Raw genomic sequence first — 19,049 nt, forward strand, 5'->3', positions numbered from 1 at the left:
GGAGGGAGGGTGGACACTGGGAGCACAGCTGCCCTGAGTCAAACTGATTGCTAACAGCCCTTATTGCCCTAATCACCAGCACCTGCCCCCCACCCTCCCCACCACTGCTCAGAGCCATATTTAAGCTCAGGGCTGTCCCACTCTGTTTTTTTGAGCTCCAGCATGGGTGGATGTCTCCTTGTGCTCCAGCCTGCGGACTTCTGGACCTGGTTTGCTGCTGTGGATGGACCTGGCTGCAATATCTACCTCTGCCTGCTCTTTTTGGAGCCATGGGCTTCTGCTCCATCAAGGAGGGCACCCTCTGCTCCTGGCCTGCCTTCCCTGAAAGGGCAGCCAGCCATCACTGCACCCTTGTGCTCCAGGGGATGTGTTTCTGAAGCCACTCAGTGAGTTTTGACACTGTATTAGGGGAGCTTCTGGTGTTGAAGCCTGTGTTTGAGAGACAGGTTAACTCCTGGGGCTTACCCCTGCCTCACTGCCCTCTGGAGCAGGCAGAGGGAGTGCCAGCATTATGAGGAGCAGGAGTCATGCTCTGTTTCATGTAAGATGGCTTAGCTGGCCTGGAGCTGCTGACAAGGCTGTGAGTGAAGCAGCAGTGCTGTCCCTGCTCCTGCATGCTGTGCTTGCCTGCCTGCCCCACAGCCTGCTAGCAGGGATGATTTTTCCTTTCACTCCCCTGAATGCCTCAGGGGAGGCTTGGACTCAGTCAGTCTCCTCTTTTCTGGTTATATCTACTAAGGATGGGTTATAATCACTTCGAGTAGTTGTGTTCTCTACCCCACTGTGCCAGATGCTCTGGGAAATTATCTTGGTCCTCTCCCCTACCTGAGTAGCAGGCTCGGGGCTCCCTGTGACACCAGTCATGGCCATTTCTGCAGCCTCCCTCCTGTGCTGGCCCCTGTGGTGTAGGAGCACAGCCCTGGCTTGTGCTTTCTTGGGATGTGGTGTTTTTATTGTGGAATCTGTACCGGGGGGGCAGGTCCTCTTGCAGCACCAGCTGGTCTGTTTGGGAGCTGTGGTGCAGGACTCTGCCACCACAGGGACCCCTCAGCAGCAGCTCTCCCTCCAGAGGGTAGCTGGGAAGCAGATCCTAGTCTGCAGCCTGTGTTGGCCGAGGAATGTTCCCATCCTGCTATAACCACCCTCTGGAGAGGGCTCTGCTCAGCCTCAATGTCTCTGACCTTTTCAGTGTTGTGCGACAGCATTGGCTGCAGAGCTGCTTTCGGGGCTGCTCACTGTCTAACGAGCCTGTGGGGATTGAGGGGAAATGGGCAGCCAATAAAAATATGGAATATTGAAAAGGTCAGAGCTGTTTGGTGGGACACAATAACTCACAAAACTTCTCGGGCGCTGCATCTCTGGCTGCCAGCCCCTGGGTATGTGCCCAGGGGCAGGGACTGTGGGCTTGCAGCTTGGTGGTGGCTGGATTGCTCATGCTCTTGAGGCAGGGGTGAGCTTTGCAGGTGTGCCAACACCTCTGTGGTTTGGCACAGCCATGTTGGAGAAGTCCTTCTACAGAAGGAGCCTTCAGAACATGGGCTTTGCTTTCATCTGTGTGGAGAGAGAGATGGGTCTGTGGTCAGGCACTGCCAGCAGGTTCCTGCCAGGATCCCAGCAGCAGAGAGCGGGGCCAGTAGGGACACGGTTGAGGTTGTTTGGGTGTCGTGCTCTGGATCTGTGCCCCAGGTGTCACAGCAGTGACATACAGGGACCACAGACCTTCTGGGGAGTACTGCTGAGTGCAAGGGCTCTGATTGCATCTGTGATATCCAGGAGCTGGGGCTGCATTCCAAGTCAGATGTTAGCAAGGAGGAGGGGCACAGAAAAGCCACAAGGGCAAAGCTCTCGTGCAAAGCTGTGCTGATTTAGCAAACCTATCCTTATGAGGGCAGGGGAAGACCTGCATCCAAAAGTTCCCAAACTGACTCTGTTTCTCCAGTGTTAGCACAGAGGGGAGATCCCCCCTTTTCTGACCCCTTCTAGTTCTCTGCCCCAGCACATCTGTCAGCTCGCCCTCTTCCACAGGCCACCGGCTGGTGAGGATCTCACCTCTCCAAAGTGCATCTGATGGCCTTTGTGGTGGCAGAGCAGGGCCCAGTGATCTCACCATATGCCTGGCTATGGAAATATGCTGTAGGCCTGCCAGGTGCTGGGAGCAGAGAGAGAAAAAGGTCTTTTAAAACCCATCACACCATTTCACCCCATGAAAATGGTCATGACAATGTACCACTGAAAGCTCCGTGACAGCCCTGTGCCACAATGGTTGGTTACTGGGAAACATCAAACAGCACTTTGTGCAGCTCCCTTTCCTGTGGGCAGGAGGCATTTGGAAATGACAATTCATTGAGCTTAACAGTGAAAATTTAAGTTCTGGGAGTGAAACCAGAGGGACAGAGGGGAAGTGTGTGTTGGTGCCAGGCAGGCAGCAGTCAGGGCTGTGTGCTGGCACAGCAGCAGGTCTCACCCTGGACACTGCACTCCTCATCTGAATACTGATTCCCCTGCAGATTGTGCTCAGCAATTGGGCTTTGCCCAAGTTTCTGGCGGGGGAGACAGTGCTTCGTGCTGCTTTCTTTGGTTAAATGTGATGGTTGGATTATTCTGTGGGCTCCCCATAGCTGTGTTCCTGTGTGCCCACCTCCTGCATGTGCCCTGACCCAACTGTGGGCACTGCGAATGTGTGTCCAACCTGGTGCTTTTTACAGCCCTTGGCTTTGCTATTTCAAGTGTTCATGTGGTGTCCTGGGGACAGTCTGTGTGACATGTAGTTCAGTAAATATGTCATGGGGTGTTTTAGGGCTTTATTGCTTTTGTGTAGCACTAATGTAATGCTGTTCAAAGGGCTCTGGCATGCCCGTCGGCAGCTGAAATGGAGCACAGGAAGGATATTCTTCCTCTCCAAGCCCATCATCTTCCCCACTTGATGCTCTCAGTCATTATATAGTGATCTAAAGGAGACAACTTGTCTCTGTTAGCACTCAGTGTAAAACAGGCAATGGGATCATTGGAAGTGACTGTGGATTTGCCTTGTTTTAAAAGGGAGCAAAAATATTTGGCCAAAGTCCCATTGGAGCATTTTCAGCTTTTGTGCAAACCCTCTGCTAGACAACTTGTTTCTAGAACTCCTACCAGAATCAGGCTCTTGGGTTTGGGATCACCTCTGGGAGGAGATGCAGGTGCTCTGTAGGGCTTAAGCCAGTCTAAAAGGTGTCACCAGGCCTTAGTGGTGTATTGGATGGAGCTGGAAACACTTTCTTGCCTGGCAGAACCCTGATTCAGGACAGGACTTGTCTCATGTTCCTAGCTGTGCCCAAGTCTGCTTCTTCCAGGCTGTTCCTGGGTAGGGAGGCCACCCTGAGAGCAGAGCTTATTCTGTAGTGATCCCTGGGCCCCTGTCTCACACAACAGCACTGCTCGAGCTTACATGTTGATGGGTGCTCCCTGCACGTTGTAGAGCTGCTGTTATTCTGGATTGGCTCCTCAGCACCACGTTTTGAGCCCCTGGCACTTCATTGCTGCAATACTTAATTTTAGTTGTAATGGCACTCATTCTATCTGCTGCTCCCAGCATGTGTAAGTGACATAAATTAATATTATACAGAAAAAGTCAAGTTTCTGGTGTGAGATCAATAGATCATAGCATGGTGATATTTGAAAACACATCTTATTAGCAGTTCATATTTTGGCACTTTCAAAAGATTCCCATGAACCCCCCTCCCTGCTGCCCCAGGGAGCTGCTGTACATGTGGTTGCTGACAGCATGCTGTGAGATAACATTGCCTGTGCTGGATGTCACTCTGTGGCTTTATCCCATGGGAAACGAATGCCCTGATGGAGAGAGGTTGGAGTACTGTTGGTCACTGAGGGGTGAGGCCAGTGCAAGCTGCAAGAAGCCTTTAGCATCTTGCAGTTCTAATGAGTAGGGCTTCTTTCTGAGCTGACTCGGGGTGTCTAAACAGGCAGACACTGCAGAGCTGATGTTGTGTGGTGCTGTTGTGACCAGCCTGTGCAGAAAAGTGAGAAAGGGAGGGCAAATGAGCCCACAGCTGCTCTCATGTCCTAGATGAGGATAGAGGTTCATTGGAAGGACAGAGCACACCTGTCCTTCACCTGTGTGACCCAGGCTGTGGTTCTGTGTAGGTGAGCAGAGCTTTGAGCTTTCAGGGTTGAAACAGCACCTTTTAGCAACATTGGTGAAGAAAAGTAACATGAGGGGCCCCCCGTGGCAGGGCATGGCTTTGACTCACTGCAGTCCTTCTCAGTCTCAGCATATGGAGATCTCTGCAGAGGCCCACTGCTTAAAGTCAGCTTAAAGCAACTTCCTCGAGGACAGGACTCAAGGTAAAGGTGTATGTTTTGAACTGGGGTCTCCAGTTATTCCCATGCTTATCTCCTTCTCCCCGTGTGTGGTGGATGGTGCTGGGTTGATTTGTCTGCATGAGTCAGGGTCTTTGGCATGGAGTTCAGAGCTGAGTTTTGCAGCCAACTGTAATAATATCTCTCCAGGGCATCTGCACACACCTCTCCCCTCACATGTCTTGCTCTGCTTTCTCCTCCTTGGGAGGAAGCTGATCTCTGCAGCCCTCACCCATCAGAGCAGATCAGAGCAGCTCCCAGCTCCCCCTGTGCTGTAGAGGAATTGCCAGGATCAGAGGTTTGGATCGTAGCTGTGGGGGATGATCCTTCCTTCTGTAAGCCTGGAATGAGAGAGGTGGTGTGCAGTCATTCTGCACTCTTGCAGTGTGCTGGATGGAGAAGATTCACTTTCCTCTGGTCCCCAGAGCCAACGGAGCTGTGCCGAGTTTTGTTCAAATGGAAGATGCTTGTATACACTTCTGTAAGCAATGAAGTGACTCAGGTTGCCCACTCAGTCTTCTCTTTCCACAGACTGTTCCCAAAGTCCCTCTGGATGTGTCTGAAGCATCCTAAATAAGACCTGTGTATGCTGCGCTCCAAGGTGGAGGCTGCACTGAGCTGCTCAGAAAAAAATAGGCCACTGCTTTCCTCACGCAGGAGGCATTTAAAGAGCCTGTGCAGGAGGAGTGTGGGCATGTGGCTAAATCAGAAGTGAGGAGCTGTCCCCTCCTGTGGTACCTCACCTGCCTTCTATGAAATGGGGATGCTGCAAAGCCAGGCTGCTTGGCTTTTTTTTTGGTAACTTGCTTAGTGGCGCTGGCTTTGTGTGCTGCTCCTACCACCCGTCAGAAATCACTGGGGAGAAGCAGCTTGCTTTTTGCTTTGCCTTTCTGGCTAAGGTTTCCGAAATGGCTTGGGTTTCACCTCTTCACCCAGAAAAGTCAACAGCAAAACCTGCTTGCCTGAAGTGGGATTAGGCAGTTGCCCTCATGGGAATCCCTGCCTTGCTCCCCTGATTCTATCTCCAGCCAGATACTCAGGCAAAGCATCTATCTCCATCTACCAACCCGAGATGCTGTCTCTTCACTAATTAAATGAGGAATATCATCTCTTTATAATTCTGTCAGTTGATTTCAAATTAAAAAGGTACCTATAGGACCAAAAGGAATCTCATCCTCCCTCTGGGGACCACCTTTCTTTTTATTTAAGTTTTTTTCGCAGGCTGATAATTCCATCTGAAGGTCTCCTGTGATACTGCGGTAACCCTTGGACGCCATTCAAGTGTATCCTGGCCCCCGGCATGTGCTCATTGCCTCCTAATTGCTCTAAATAAGTTGGGAATGATGAAATTAAAGTGCCATTGATATCAGGCAGCCCTGGCACACTGCAGTTACAGGCATGTGAGGGAAGTGGACAGATGGGGAGATGTTAGGATAATAGGTATTAAATGCAGATTTTTACCCTGTTTGGGATCCCCATCTAAGCACAGTTCAACTTCTTGGTGCAGCAAGTTTGGCAGCTCCTGTGCTGGTGCCCCAGCTGAGCATTTGGTACACATTGATGATGTGCAGGACATAAAAATGTACGACCTCCCTCAGTTCCTTGGAGGTTCCTGGATAATGGACTATCCAGGGGCAAAGACGTGCAAAATAATCCTGAGTCCACACAATGTCCTCAGCCTGTAAATCCTGGGTTGCCAGTTCTTGGGTTGACATGGTCAAACTGCAGCAAGTAGGTATGGGCTTGCTGGGTCTGTTCTCGTTCATCAAACAGGGCTTATCCTTCTCTTCATTCCCTTAATCTGTAATTTTGGGGTTGAGTTCAGGTTTCAAAGCTGAAACAGCTGCGTTTGGGTTTCTGGTGTTGAACCCAGAAGAGAATGGGATGCGCTCCTGTCCTGGCATGCAGGAAGGCTGGGCTGAGATCCCCTGCTCCTGATCTAGCACTGGTAGGAGATGTGGGGTTGGGAACTGCTCTGGGCAGAGGCTGGGATGTGGTTGGTGTCATTCAGTAGCTGCTCTTGTGCTCTGCTCACCTGGAAATGCTGCTGCCTTTAGTGTCCTTTGCTCTGAAAGAAAACAGAACATTTTTGGCACATGGAGTCAAAGGGGAGGAATGATTCCTTGCTGGCTGGTGGTGTTACTGAGTCCCCTCAGAGCAGAGGGGTCTGGACAGGACCTGACTCCAGATCTTCAGCAAAGGCAGTTTTGTGACAATCTGTTCCCAGCCAGAACAGTCATCACAGCACCCACAGGGTGAAAGTCATCCCAGTCCAGCAGTTCAACACTCATCCCCATGACTGAGTATCCCATCCCTGATCCTGCAGCGAGGGCTGTCTGGGTGTGCTACCACAGTGCTCAAGAAGAGCACCTTGGTCAAAGCACCCCATTTTTGGAGCCTGCAGAGGTGGCTGGTCCCAGAGCTGCAGGTGAGGATGAGCTTCATCAGTCTGCAAGCACTGGTGTAGCCTTACAGGTGTGTTTGGTTCGGTGATTGTGCAGTTAATAGTTTTCTAAAGATGGATGGCAGGTACAGCACAGCAGTTTGCTTTCCAAAAAAATGCCAGTCATTCTAATCACTTGCCTAAGATTTGGGTCAAGTCCAGCTACCTGGCTTTGGATAATAAGTCTCCCAAGCCTTCTTGAGCTTGTCTTTTGAAGCATCAGTGTTCTCAGGACAGTTGAAATGGATGGGAGGTGCTCTGACATGGCAGCCAGCTGGCCTCTGGGATGGATGGCTGATTGCAAAGTGATGGAAAGTTACATTTGCTCAGTCTGAGCCAATTCTATTCCTGTAACTGGCATTGGCTGTGACTTTGGCTTCCCTGTGGCTCATCAGATCCCCACCCTCTGATGTGCTCACCTATAGACTTTGGGCTGAGATGGCAGGATCCCTTGCTCTGGGCAGCCCTCCAGGCTCCTCTATCAGAGGAATTCAAGACCTGTGAATTCCACCTGTTGCATGTTTAAAGACCAAGGAGTAGATTTGTGATTCACTGGTCTGACCTGTTCTGCAACAGAGACCAGATTTTGTCCTTGTCTGATTCTTTTGTCAAGTGCAGCAACTCTGGGTGCACTCAGGTGTGTGGTTCCCAAAGATGTGGGTGCTGCAGGGTCTTGGCTCTGCTGGCAGGTAGGAGAGGTCTCCACAAGGCTCCCATCTGTTCCTAGCTGGGGTGTTTGGAGCAATCCTTTGAGTAGGGGTGTCCCAGAGTGCCTGGGCCTGCATAGGGTGTCACGTGTGGTGTTTGTTTGCACGAGGGATCACGGATGCTGCCTGGGCTGGTCCCAGTGACTGAGTGCTCAGATCTCTCAACACATGGTACCTCCAAGCAAACAGGAGGTGGTTGTAGTTGCTGTAAATTCCCACAGGCAGGAAACACACTGAATTTGGAGGGAATTAGGTGTAAATTCATTGAGTTACCTTTCTTAAAAGGATCTATGAGCTGCAGGGATGTCAGCATGATGCCAGTTATGCTTTCCAGTGGGCTGATCTCCCTGAAGCCCAGCACCCTGCAGGATTGTGATCATGTTCAGGGATGCACTCCCACCCATTACTGCCACTCCCTCTGCTTGGGCAGAAGTGCCCCCCCAGTCACAGCCCCTCCACAGCTGAGCTCTCAATGCAGCACATGGAATTCTTGACTCAAGCCAAGGTTTGTGCTGGTTGGCATAGTGTGCTGTGCCCTGGGGATCCACACCCAGTGCACCCTCCTGGAGCACAGTTAATCCTTTCCTTCCTGTCTCGCCTGTGTGTTGGCTGGAGCATCTCTGCTGTCACCTTGCTTCCCCTTCCCCTGGCCACTTTCAGGAGGTGACTGCCTCTGGGCACTGTGCCTTGGATAGGAACAGGTCTGTGCCAGCTCCTGCCAAGAGCCATCCCCTTCTCTGCATGGCTGAGCACAACACAGTACATCCCTGGACCTGCAAGGAAAAACTCCTGGTGACTTCCATCAGGAAACAGGCTGAGCACTGCCACAGGACCAGGGAAATGGGGAAACACAGGGCAGGGCTGGCTCGTCTGTGCAGGCACGCTGGGTTTTGGCCTGTGCTGAAATGGGCTGTTCTTGCTGAGGATGGAGGGAGGAGGAGGAAGGAACAATGCTGGGTGAAAAGCCCCGGTGAGCTGGGCTGGGAGTGTGAGTGGGAGGAGGAAGGGAGCAGTGCTGGCTGCTCCCAGGAGGAGCCACACAGGAGTTGTCACTATGTGTCACTCACTTTTTGGCAGCTGCAGCCTGCTTGGCCATCAAGTTTAGTGAAAAAGGCCGAGCAGGCACCAAGACTTGTTTTGTCACCAGGATGGAAAGTTATTTGATGCTGTAGACAACTGCCTTATTGGTCTCTGTCATGCAGAGCCTGGGCAAGGCTTGGTCTGGTGGAACTTCATATTTGGGGAGCAGATCCCTTGGAGTGCTGTCCTGGGTGAGATGATGCAGTTTGTGGCACGATGGCTCTGATAATTGGACTAAGCTTCAGTATCTTGTGGGCTTTGCAGCCCATCCAAACAAGGCAGTCTCAGACCCTGGCTGACACTGAGCAGAGGGGGCTGCTACTGGTCTCCACTTGCCCCAGGTACCCAGAGATGCCCTGGCATTGCCTGGCAGGGCAGTGGGTGGAAGGAAGGACTTGTTTCCCCATCTTGGTCCCTTATGTCTGAGATTTCTTTCACAGAGCCTTTCACCCAGAGGTGAAGTCACTCACCATGGCCACCTTTAACAGCTGCTTCTCTGCATTGTGGGTTGTAAATGTCCCCTTAATTTAGTGCCTGCAGTGCACTAAAGCAGCAACCTTAGCACAGCCTCTGCATAATGGCTGGAGAGGCTCTACATTGTGAGCTCTGACTTGCTCTCCTTGACTGCTGTCGTCCCAGTGGCTGATGTCTTCTTTATCCTGCGTGCCTCAACCTTCTCCCCACTTGCTTTTGAAAGATAAATCCCTGTAAAATAGAAAGATTTAGTCTAGTCCAACTGGGCAGGTCAGTCCAGGCAGTAATGCATTCACATCCTAAATGTTTCAATTCTTTTGGCTAAACTTCCTGGTGAAAGGTGTTTTTTTTCTCTCCTTCACAAAAAAAGAATAACAGCTCTGACCTTGAGGAGAGAAATTATGAGGGTTCAGAGTTCTGTTTCCTTTTTTGTTGCTATTTTTCTTACAAAATATTCCAGTTGAGAGGGATTTTTTGCTTAAACAATTTGTACCCAGTGGATAGATTTATTCCATTCAGCTGCCAGCCACAAGAAAGCCCTGTTATTCCCTGTGGCATGGTTTTTTTCCTCTCAATACTCATAAATACTCTTGCTAAATCTGAGTTTCTACTACTTGCAAACATGAGGGACCAGGTATTCCTGGCCTGTTTCTGATGCTGGAGGAATCATCACTTGCCTCCTTCTCTGTTGTGACCCCGGGTAACTTGATCAGTGCTCAGGACCCGTCCTAAAATATCCCTCTGTCTCCCCAGGCCTAATCCTATTCCACTCCCTTTTTATTTCTGTCTCTTGGGGATAAAGGATCTGTAAAAATTTGCTTTTTTGAATGTCCTGGAAGCAAGAGGTTCTTTGGAGGCAGCACTTTTGAATCCCACCTGGCTGCTACTTCTCATGCCTCTGCTCCCAGCCAACACCCTGCTGTCCTGGCTTTTAGCAGGACTGGGCAAAAGATTGATTTCCTGGTTTAGCATCATTCCTTCAAGGGAGAAGGGGAAAATGTGGAGATTTGGTTTGAAATTGTTTGAGTGAATGTGGCAGAAATGCAAAGTGAACATTTGGGCTTGACAGCAGAGTTGGTTTAGACTGGGTAGAAAAGAAATGAGGAGACTCTTAAAATGGCAAGTGGGCTTGGAGGGGGGAAAAAAGGAAATGTTACTTTTAAATACATGAAAACTGACTGCTTTGATGCTGACTGATCACTTAATACTCTTTTGTGCCTGTTCCACGTGACAAGGCCAGTTTGCCAGGCTGGGATCACTGCTGGTGAGTTTGGCTGTGGTAGCTCCTCACACTCCTGGCCTGCCTCAGTTTCCCTTCATAGAATCACAGAATGTTTTGGGACTTTCAAGAACATCTCGTTGCAACCCCTGCTGTGAGGGTTGGAACTTCCACTCTCCCGGGTTGCTTCAAGCCCCATCCAACCTGGCCTTGGACATTTCCAGGGATGGGGCAGCCACAGCTTCTCTGGGCAACCTGTGCCAGGGCCTCACCACCTCCACAGGGAAGAATTTCTTCCCGATATACAATCTTATCTTCCCTTGTCTGCAGTTTATCCATGAGGTTTGGGGCTCCCCAGCTGCCTCATCTCACCCTTTGCCAGGGTAGGCTAGTGCAGGGGGACCCACGTGGTGCTGCAGCACCTTTCTTGCTCAAGAGATTTAGCTGAGGTCTGGGCTGAGATCTCCAAACTCATTGCAGTGGTGAGTCTGAGTCAGAGCCTCCCTCCCCTGACAGGCAGCTCTGTCTCTTTATGCTTTTAATTTCTTTGGAGCTCAGATTTTCGGCGTCCTCACCTCTCTGCTAGCGCAGTGTTTTTAGGAACAGATGGGCTTAATTTCCGATTGCCGCCCCCTGAACCTGGGAGGAGGTTTGAGTTTGGAGCCAGTCTGCCTCTTGTTCCATGTGAGTCCATCCGGCAGGCTCCTGCCCCCTGTGGACATGGAGCTAAGGACCCAGAAAATACCCCTCCCCATGGTGAGGAAGGTCCTCAGAAGTAAGATTTTCTCTCTCAGTGGATAAATCCGTCTGCACGTTACCTTAGCAGTGGAAACGGCTGAGCATCTTCTTACGGGTTGATACTGTTGAGATGCTTAGTCTAAGCTTCATCTAATCCTCTTTCAGCGAGCAATTGGGCTTGTGATCTCACACAAACAGGTTTTCTGACTCCAGCCTCGGCATTTTGTGGTTTGTGATCATAGTGGAAGAGTGGTGGTCCTGCTGCATCTCTGTGCTGCTGTCCCCGAGCTGAACTAGAGGTGAAAGGGAAAAGAAAATGAACCTACAAGTTTCTACCCTGAACTCTGTACCTGACTGTTGGATTTTGGGTCTAGATGTCAACTCCTGCTTTCATAAGGCTTTGTGGCGTGGGATTTCCTTACCCAGCTTCCTGTGTGTGGATCATAAACTAGATTTTACAACTGTGATTTTGTGTTGGATTAAAGTTTGGGGGTGTTTTTTTTGAGAGTACACACCTGAATCTGGCCTCCTTTGCTTATGCCAGTGTGACCTGAGAATCCTGTCACTCTTTGGGAATCAATAGCAAATGTAAAGCACGTTTAAAATATTTCCATTCCCTTCCTGTGTGTCGAGGCCCCAAATTCAAGGCAGAATTTAGAGCTGCTGGAATTTGCTTGTGCTTGAAAACTCTTAGACTGTGAACTTGGCAGTCAAAACCTGATTCCTGCTTGCTGGAAGTGGGAGCCTTGTGGGTGTGGTTCAGCGGGCTTGTTGCCCTCCAGCATCACGTTGTCACCTTGGCACCTTTGTGTGGGGATGGAGTTACTGGCAGTGGTCCTGACAGTGGTGGGGTCTGGCACCTAGGACCATTCCCCTCCTCAGGGCATGGGAGAAAGGCTGTGGGATTTGCTGTCAGTAAGGTCCGATGAGTTCCCAGCTGGTGGTTAGACCTCATCCCTGGGATCTGGTTTTGACCGGCTCTGGGATGAACATCACCCCTCCTGGAGCAAGGGATGGTTCCTGGATGGCTGCCTGTCCATTCTGCCATGGGCTGGGCTGGCTGCAATGATCCATGGCCGTGGGTGAGAGTGAGCAATCCTTTCTGGAGATGATCTCAGAAGTCACTCAGCACCTCTTCACACCGTCCCTCTCCTCCTGTCTTGCAGGGCTGTGTGTCTGAGGCTGAGCCAGGTGCCCCCCTGCTCGTGTTGGGTCCCATGAGACAGGCAGGACCACTCTGTCCTTCCCACCCGGGGCCACAGCACCCCCCTCTGCCCCCGCTGACCGGGACGCCTCTCCAGCACCCCGAAGGAAGCTGCAGAGCTCTGCTGCCACGGTAAGTCCCTGGGCTTTGGCTTTCCTTCCCCAGGACACTTCACTGGAGAAGGGCGTGCTCCAAGTTTGTGTTCCCATTAGCTCCACGTGCAATCCCTGGCTGCAGTGGGGTCACAGCATGGGGTCCACACACAGGCTCTGAAGGAACAGCTTCTGCACCAAAAAATTCAGGTTTCAGTCAACAGGCTCGGCTCACAAATTCAGGTTGTATTTAGCAAGTGGCTTTGGCTGAGGAAAAAAAAAAAGTGAAACACTGAAAAGTTTGATTTTTTTTTTTTTTGACATTTTCAAAATGAAACCTTTCAGCCATCTGTTTCGAGATGACATTTCAGTTTGAATTTTTTCTAGGTTTTTTTTTTTTTTTTTTTTCAGCGTGGGGGGGAAGCCACCTACAAACAAAATTAAAGCTACACTTCAGCCCAAACAAAATGTTTCATTCAGCCCCAGATTATTACTGGGGCTTCAAAATTTGGCAAAGAAAAAAAAAAATTACTTTGGTCACCCTGCATTACTTTCTTTGCTCAGTTTGGCCACCGAAACAAAAGACAAGCATGTGGGAGCTGTGGGGGACATACTACACAGTGTTGGGGGGTTTTGAGTGGGAGCTTGGGAAGAGCTCATGGTGGCAGAACATGTTGTACTGATGACTTTGGTGATGGCAGGAGACTGTGGGAACTAATTTTAGCTATGCCAGAAAGCTTGTTCTGGAGAGGAGAGCCTGCTGCACTGAGCCCACCTGGCTCCTCCCAGGGCTGTGGTGGTGGCCACTGGTTTCTAGGCATGCTGCTGGGTGCCAGAGGTGCGTGGCAGCTCTCACCCAGTGCCATTTTCTCCCTGCAGAGCAGCATCTGTGCCTGTTATCTGTTTTCTCCACCTGGTGTTTGAGAAAGTCCATCTTGAGGAGGTAAATGTGATACTGAAGGGAGCTTCTGGTCTGCCCAGAAGGTTTTTCAGCTCTCTGCACAGGAGGAACCACCCTGGGGAGGGAGGAGAGCAGGGGAAAGGACTGGGGAAGCAAGGGGCAAGGGTGGTTTGTGTGGCCAGAGCATGAAGGGATGAGCTCAGATGTGTCAGCTTGGTTTGGGGTCAGATGTAGTGAAGTGATGGGAATGAGGGAGAACCCCACCTCCCTGAAGCACCACGACTTGCAGAAGAGCAGCAGTGGGGCACTGTGAGGGGCACAAGCTGCCAGTGCAGAGGGAAAGCACCTTGTAGTGAGCAAGGCCCTCCTCTGGGGCTGCAGAAGAAGCTGCATAGGCTCCTCTTGGCCCCTGAATGGCAAAGAGGAGATGATCTGACCACCCTTGCCAAATCCCATCACTGTGAGCGCCGGGGTAGCCCTTCCACCACACAGCTCAGCTGAAACTACCTAATTAGAGAAAGAAGCTGTGCTTTTCATTTGCTACACCCTCTCCACCCCCAGTCTGTCCCAGATGTGACCTTATCCAGTCACACAGAACTGCCGCATGCGGAGGCATGTGTTGAAAGGGAGGTGTGTTTAGTGGGGGCTGCTGGACTCGCTGGCGTGGGGCTGTACCTGCCCTGTGATGCTTCATGCCCTTTGTCAGGAAGGAGGAGTGGAGGGCTAAGTCACCGTAGGAGAACCCCAAAATCATGCCATAAACAATCTGTGCAGCACAACACAGGGGGCTGCAGGAAGGCATCCTCCACCAAATTCCGAGGAGGAGCACGCTGCTGGCACACCCTGGCTCCTGCAGCATGGGCATGCAGGACTCCCACTCCAGCAGGAAGGCTTCAAACACAGCGTTCCAGGCAGGTGTCTGGGAGCGTGGTGGGACAGCAGGTGTTTGATATCTGCTTTCGTGTGGTCCCATGCTTCTGTCAGCACTGGCTCCCTGCTGAAGCATTGTAGGGCTGTTGCCTTTGTTGCAGAGGAAAAAATCAGCTGTTCAGAGGTACGTGAGATCAGAAGGGATCAGGGGTTGGTGAGGATCTGAAATCGATGTCTGCCCTTGTTTGGAGGGGAGATGGTTGTGCCCAAACCTCTGTTGGCTGTTTTACAGGTGGCCATGGCTGGTAATGCTGGAGAGGGTGGTAGGACCTTGTCCCTATGGTTTTATCCCACAGGAAATCCCTCCAGCCTGGTGTGGGAGGGTCTCTCCCCAGGCCCTTACTGGAAGCCCCCAAAGCCTCCTGAATCATGGACTTCTGGGTTTGCATTTAGTATTCCCATCTTCCGTTCTCTTTCTCTGTTTTCATTTCTCCCTCTCTTGCCCCCTCCCTCCATCTTTATCAGTAGCTAATGAAACAGGCAGGGAGAAACCCAATTCATACAGTAATTAAATTTACTTAGTGGGTATTCAGCTGGAGTAATGAGAAGTTTAATTCAATGATTAGTTTTTTCTTTCATTAATTAAAAATGGAACAACGGTGCAGTTACAGTGGGCTGCATTGATCCTCCTCATGGAAAGCTGCTGATGGAGGAGGAGGAGGAAGGAAAGCTTCTCGTTTTATCTTCTCTGGGTGCTCTCCCCACGCACAGATGCCCTGTTCCCAGTTGACCCCTGGCCCAGGTGTCCCTGAGTGACTCTAGGTAAGGGATGCTTGTGGCAATGATGGAGGAGAGCGGTGCCAGAGCTCCCCACCAGGTCCTCTCCCAGATCTGCCCCCACTAGCAGCCTTTCAGTTTAAAAAGGGATTTGAAATCCTTGCTGTAGGTGGAAGATTGAAAAGCAGGTCCCAGCCCACAAGAAGTTTTCGGTGGGAGAGTTGTTTTCCTTCCTTGCTGAACAGATTTTGATCCATTTAAATATGTTAAACTCATAAACATGTTTTTAGTCTTTTAAAAATACGTGATGTGTGGATGCAAAAAGTAAACCAAATAAGTAATTTCCCATTTTTCCAATGCTTTCTGCAGGCTCTTGAGCAATGTTCAGACTTCAGATGTCCTTTGAAGCATGATTGGGCAGGTTCTGTTCCCCAAAAGCAGAGGCATTGGTGTGCTCCTATTTTTGACACAGGTTTATTTTGGGTAGCTTTGGGGGTCACTGTGAGATCTGCTAATGTGTGAGTTAATAAGGGGATGTAGTCAACAACAGGAATAACCCCCCTCCCAAAAAACCCCAATGAACCATTAATTGGTGTTATAGATCCTGTCTCTGCAGGAGTTATGTGCATGAGGGGTGGTCACTCCTTACCTGTGCCCTCTCTGTCCCATGTGTCTGCCAAGTCATCAGCTTCTCTGCTGCTGCTGCTGCTGCTGTGGGTACCCTGTTATGGTGAGAATTAGCCAAGGGCTGGGGCAGGGAGTGTCTGGGTTTGAAGCCAATGAGTGCCAAGGGCACTCAACACCTCTGGAAATGAGATGCTTTTGCTTTTCTTGGGTTATTTTGGGTGGTAACTGCTTCAGGAAAGCTAGTGGGTAGACAAGAGGCTCCTGGCCAGTCCAAAGCTGTGTCCCTGTGCTGGGAAGGGCAGACAGAGTCCCATGTGGGACTGGAGCTCCTCCAGCAGTGGAGGAGCCTCCTGAGGCTCCTCTGTGCCCCTGGCTTGTGGATCTACTCAGGCTTCAGAGAAACTACTTTTTATTCTCAGAAAGGAGGAGTACATCCCCCTGCTTTGACCTCATCTCCTGAAACAGCAAAAATTGTGATGGGAAATGGTTTCTGGCAGCAGAGGAGGTGACTGAGGGACACTTCTTTCCACACCTGGCAGGAGAGTTGCAGCTGTGGTACCTGTACTCACCCCTTCCCAGCACGTCCCTTGGCTGTGGCAGCAGTGGGGAGGTGAGCCTGAGGTCACTTTGGGCACTCTGGTGCTGGCAGCCCCTGCACCCCGTGGCTGGACCAAAGGTCCTGGCATCTCTCAAGGCCCAACCTGTTGCCCCCAGGGAGTTGTGACAGTGCTTTGCTCTGGGCAGTGTTTTGGGCTGATTCTGGCTGTAGCACAGCATCTCCAAATCCCAGAACATCTATGGGAGAACCCTCAAAACCCCTGGGTCTCTGGGATGCAGTGTCCCCCAGTCAGAGCCTCGTGCCTCATTGCTGGGGTCCTGAGCTGTGAGACCCTTTTGCAGCTCTCCATTTTGGTGATGTTTTGCACTTCCTGTCCTGTGTGAAGCATTTGGTTGGGATACAGGGATGCAGCCAGGGACTGAGCTGCCTAGGTAGACTTATGGAGGGCAGTGCAAGCCTGTGTCAGGCAGTGAGTGCTATCTGACCTCATAGGCAGCTACAGCATGGTCTTAAAACAGTGTTTTTCCAAGGGGCTTTGCATGCATGTGCTTCTTGAGAGATCACTGCAAACAATTCCCAAGTGCTCTGGCCCAAATCTGTCCTGGTAGCTGTCAGCAGATCAATGCTCTACTAAGTACAGACCTGCTCTATTTCTGTGGGAAAATGGCTCTGTTAAACAGTTCATTTTGGGCCTTTCAGCAGCAGGACTATTGAATTTTGGTAGTTGTGTTTTTCTGTCTGTTGCAGCCTGATTTATAACTTTTAAATATCAGCTCAGATGAAGATTAAGCTCGCCTGAGCTCAGTTTTGGGAGGGAGAGGGGAAAAGCATTCACAGCTTTTTAATTTCTCTCCTGCTCATCTCTCAAATGCCAGGTTTAAAGCCCTGATTTTGGTATCATTTCTCCTACAGTGCATGAGTGGAAAGCAGAGGAGAGGCCAAAGCCCAGTGTGCCCCTGGCATCCGATCCCCCAGCATCCTGCCTTCATCTGACCCAGGTAGGTGACACACAAGCTTGGTGTGTTGGTGTATTACTGGGCATGACACTCTGTCATGCTGAATCCAGGACTGGACTGGATTCATTGGTGTGTGGTAAATATGCCCTTTCCCTCCCTCTTAGTCCAGAGTTGCTTCCCAGCCCTCCTGGGAGTAAGGCAATGCTGCTTTCGGGTGGTATCTGGGGCAAGCAAGAAATGTTCAATCCATCATGCCTGTACAGGGGAGTGTATTACTGGGGGGAGAGGTATCTAAAATTATTATTTGAATGGTGGTACTTTTGAGAAAGGGTTTTGTGATGGGATCATGTGGCTCTGCTTAGGTGGGTTTGCTCCAACTCGTGTTACATCGGTGAGAGGCAAACACTGCTCTCATGGAGTGATCCAGCATGGACAGTCAGATGCTGCTTGGGGATGCTGGGCAGGAGTGGTTTCATCTTCCAGGAGAGGGCAGGCCAGAGGATTCCCAAAAAGTGATGGTTTTGGGGATGTCTCTATTACTGTTGCACAGCTCCTGCGTGCTCTCCACCGGCTCAGCCTCTTCCCAGTGCTCTTGCCGGGACAGTTAAAAGAGACAGGAGCAGGTTTTGGCTTGTGCTGTACATCCACATCCTCACCTGAAATCTGGGAGCTCGATGCAGGCGATGCGTGAGACAGCAAACATCAGAGCTGACTGGGTTGAGGCAATTTCCCAGCGTGTCAGTCCTTGAGAGAGAATAAAAAGGATCTCTCAGTGAAGAGCAGAATTTGGTTTCCTAATTAAAAAAAAAAAAAAATCAGGATGATTCAAGCATCTCCAGCGCAAGTCCTGTGAGGAGAGGCTGAGGGAGCTGGGGTTGTCCAGCCTGGAGAAGAGGAGGCTCAGGGGAGACCTCCTCACTCTCTACAACTCCCTGACAGGAGGGTGTAGCCGGATGGGGGTTGGTCTCTTCTCCCAGGAACCAGCAGTAGGGCAAGAGAGCACGGTCTTAAACTGTGCCAGGGAGGTTTAGGCTGGACATTAGGAAGAAATTTTTTACAGAGAGAGTGATCAGACACTGGAATGGGCTGCCCAGGGAGGGGGTGGATTCATCCTCCCTGGAGATGTTTAAGGTGAGACTGGATGTGGCATCAGTGCCATGGGCTGGGAACCACAGTGGGGTTGGATCAAGGGTTGGACTTGATGATCTTGGAGGTCTTTTCCAACCTGGTTGATTCTATGATTCTATATGATGGAGCTGATGGAGGAATTGCTGAAACTGGATCCTGTCCAAGGTGGTAGGAGATGGAGTGTGCTGGGATCTCTGCTCAGCAGGAGTGGTGCCACTGGGACCAACCCTTCTACCTGGGGGAGAGTGCAGGGGCTCACTTGGGACTGCCCAGAGGCAGTGTCCCAAACCTGGTCCAGAGAAAAGGGAATCAAAACAGTGAGCCAGAAGTGTCTTTCACACTCAGATACATAATTTCCCTTTTATGTTGTGTTCTTTGCTCAAAGGAAAGAGCAGGCTGCATAGGCTCAACCTGATGCATGCAAAAAAAGGGACCTGTCCTTACCTTGCCTCCCGTTCCTACGTGAGAGGAGCCTGTGGGGAGGCATTTCCAGCCTCACAGAGAGGTATTTCTAGCTTCTTGTTGCTGTTTCCCATTTTATAATAAGCAGGAATGAGCCCAGACACCCGTCTCTCCCTGCTCCCACAGGTGCTCTGTGTGGACTGGACTATGGGAAAAGCTGTGTGTGAAGGATGCTTGGTCAGAGGAGCTCCCACTGTGCCAGGGCTGACAGAGCAAGTGGAGAGACCATGGAAATAGCAGTTTTCTGTCAAAACACCTTTTCAACAGCAAGCCCTGAAGAGCGTTTATTCTTAGCGATCTTTTATTAAACCAAAATTCTGCTGGGAAATGATCCTGCTGGTTAAAGTCCTCCCTGAAAATACAAGTACTGAGAGCCATCTGGTCCGTGTTTGGATTCGTGCATTTTCTTCCAGAGTGCTATTTGCAAAAACTGAAGATTTTTCCTAAGAACAGTAT

The 19,049-nt window shown here is 50.7% G+C and overlaps 1 protein-coding gene across 4 annotated transcripts in view; it reads left to right on the forward strand.

Annotated features, from left to right (window-relative positions):
* LINGO1 (leucine rich repeat and Ig domain containing 1) overlaps positions 1-19,049 on the forward strand; it is a 154,881-nt gene that overhangs the window by 77,666 nt on the left and 58,166 nt on the right. For 3 of the 4 annotated variants that reach the window (XM_032700316.1, XM_032700317.1, XM_032700315.1), the window contains 2 exons: positions 12,184-12,353; positions 16,960-17,045. The gene's annotated coding sequence lies outside the window, so the exon portion shown is untranslated. Of the gene's footprint in view, positions 1-12,183; positions 12,354-16,959; positions 17,046-18,719; positions 18,976-19,049 lie in introns of those variants that run through there. The other variant, XR_004359293.1, reaches the window with a different exon arrangement.

The sequence above is a fragment of the Chiroxiphia lanceolata genome, chromosome 12 (assembly GCF_009829145.1).
Source record: "Chiroxiphia lanceolata isolate bChiLan1 chromosome 12, bChiLan1.pri, whole genome shotgun sequence".
Classification (NCBI taxonomy): Eukaryota; Metazoa; Chordata; class Aves; order Passeriformes; family Pipridae; genus Chiroxiphia; species Chiroxiphia lanceolata.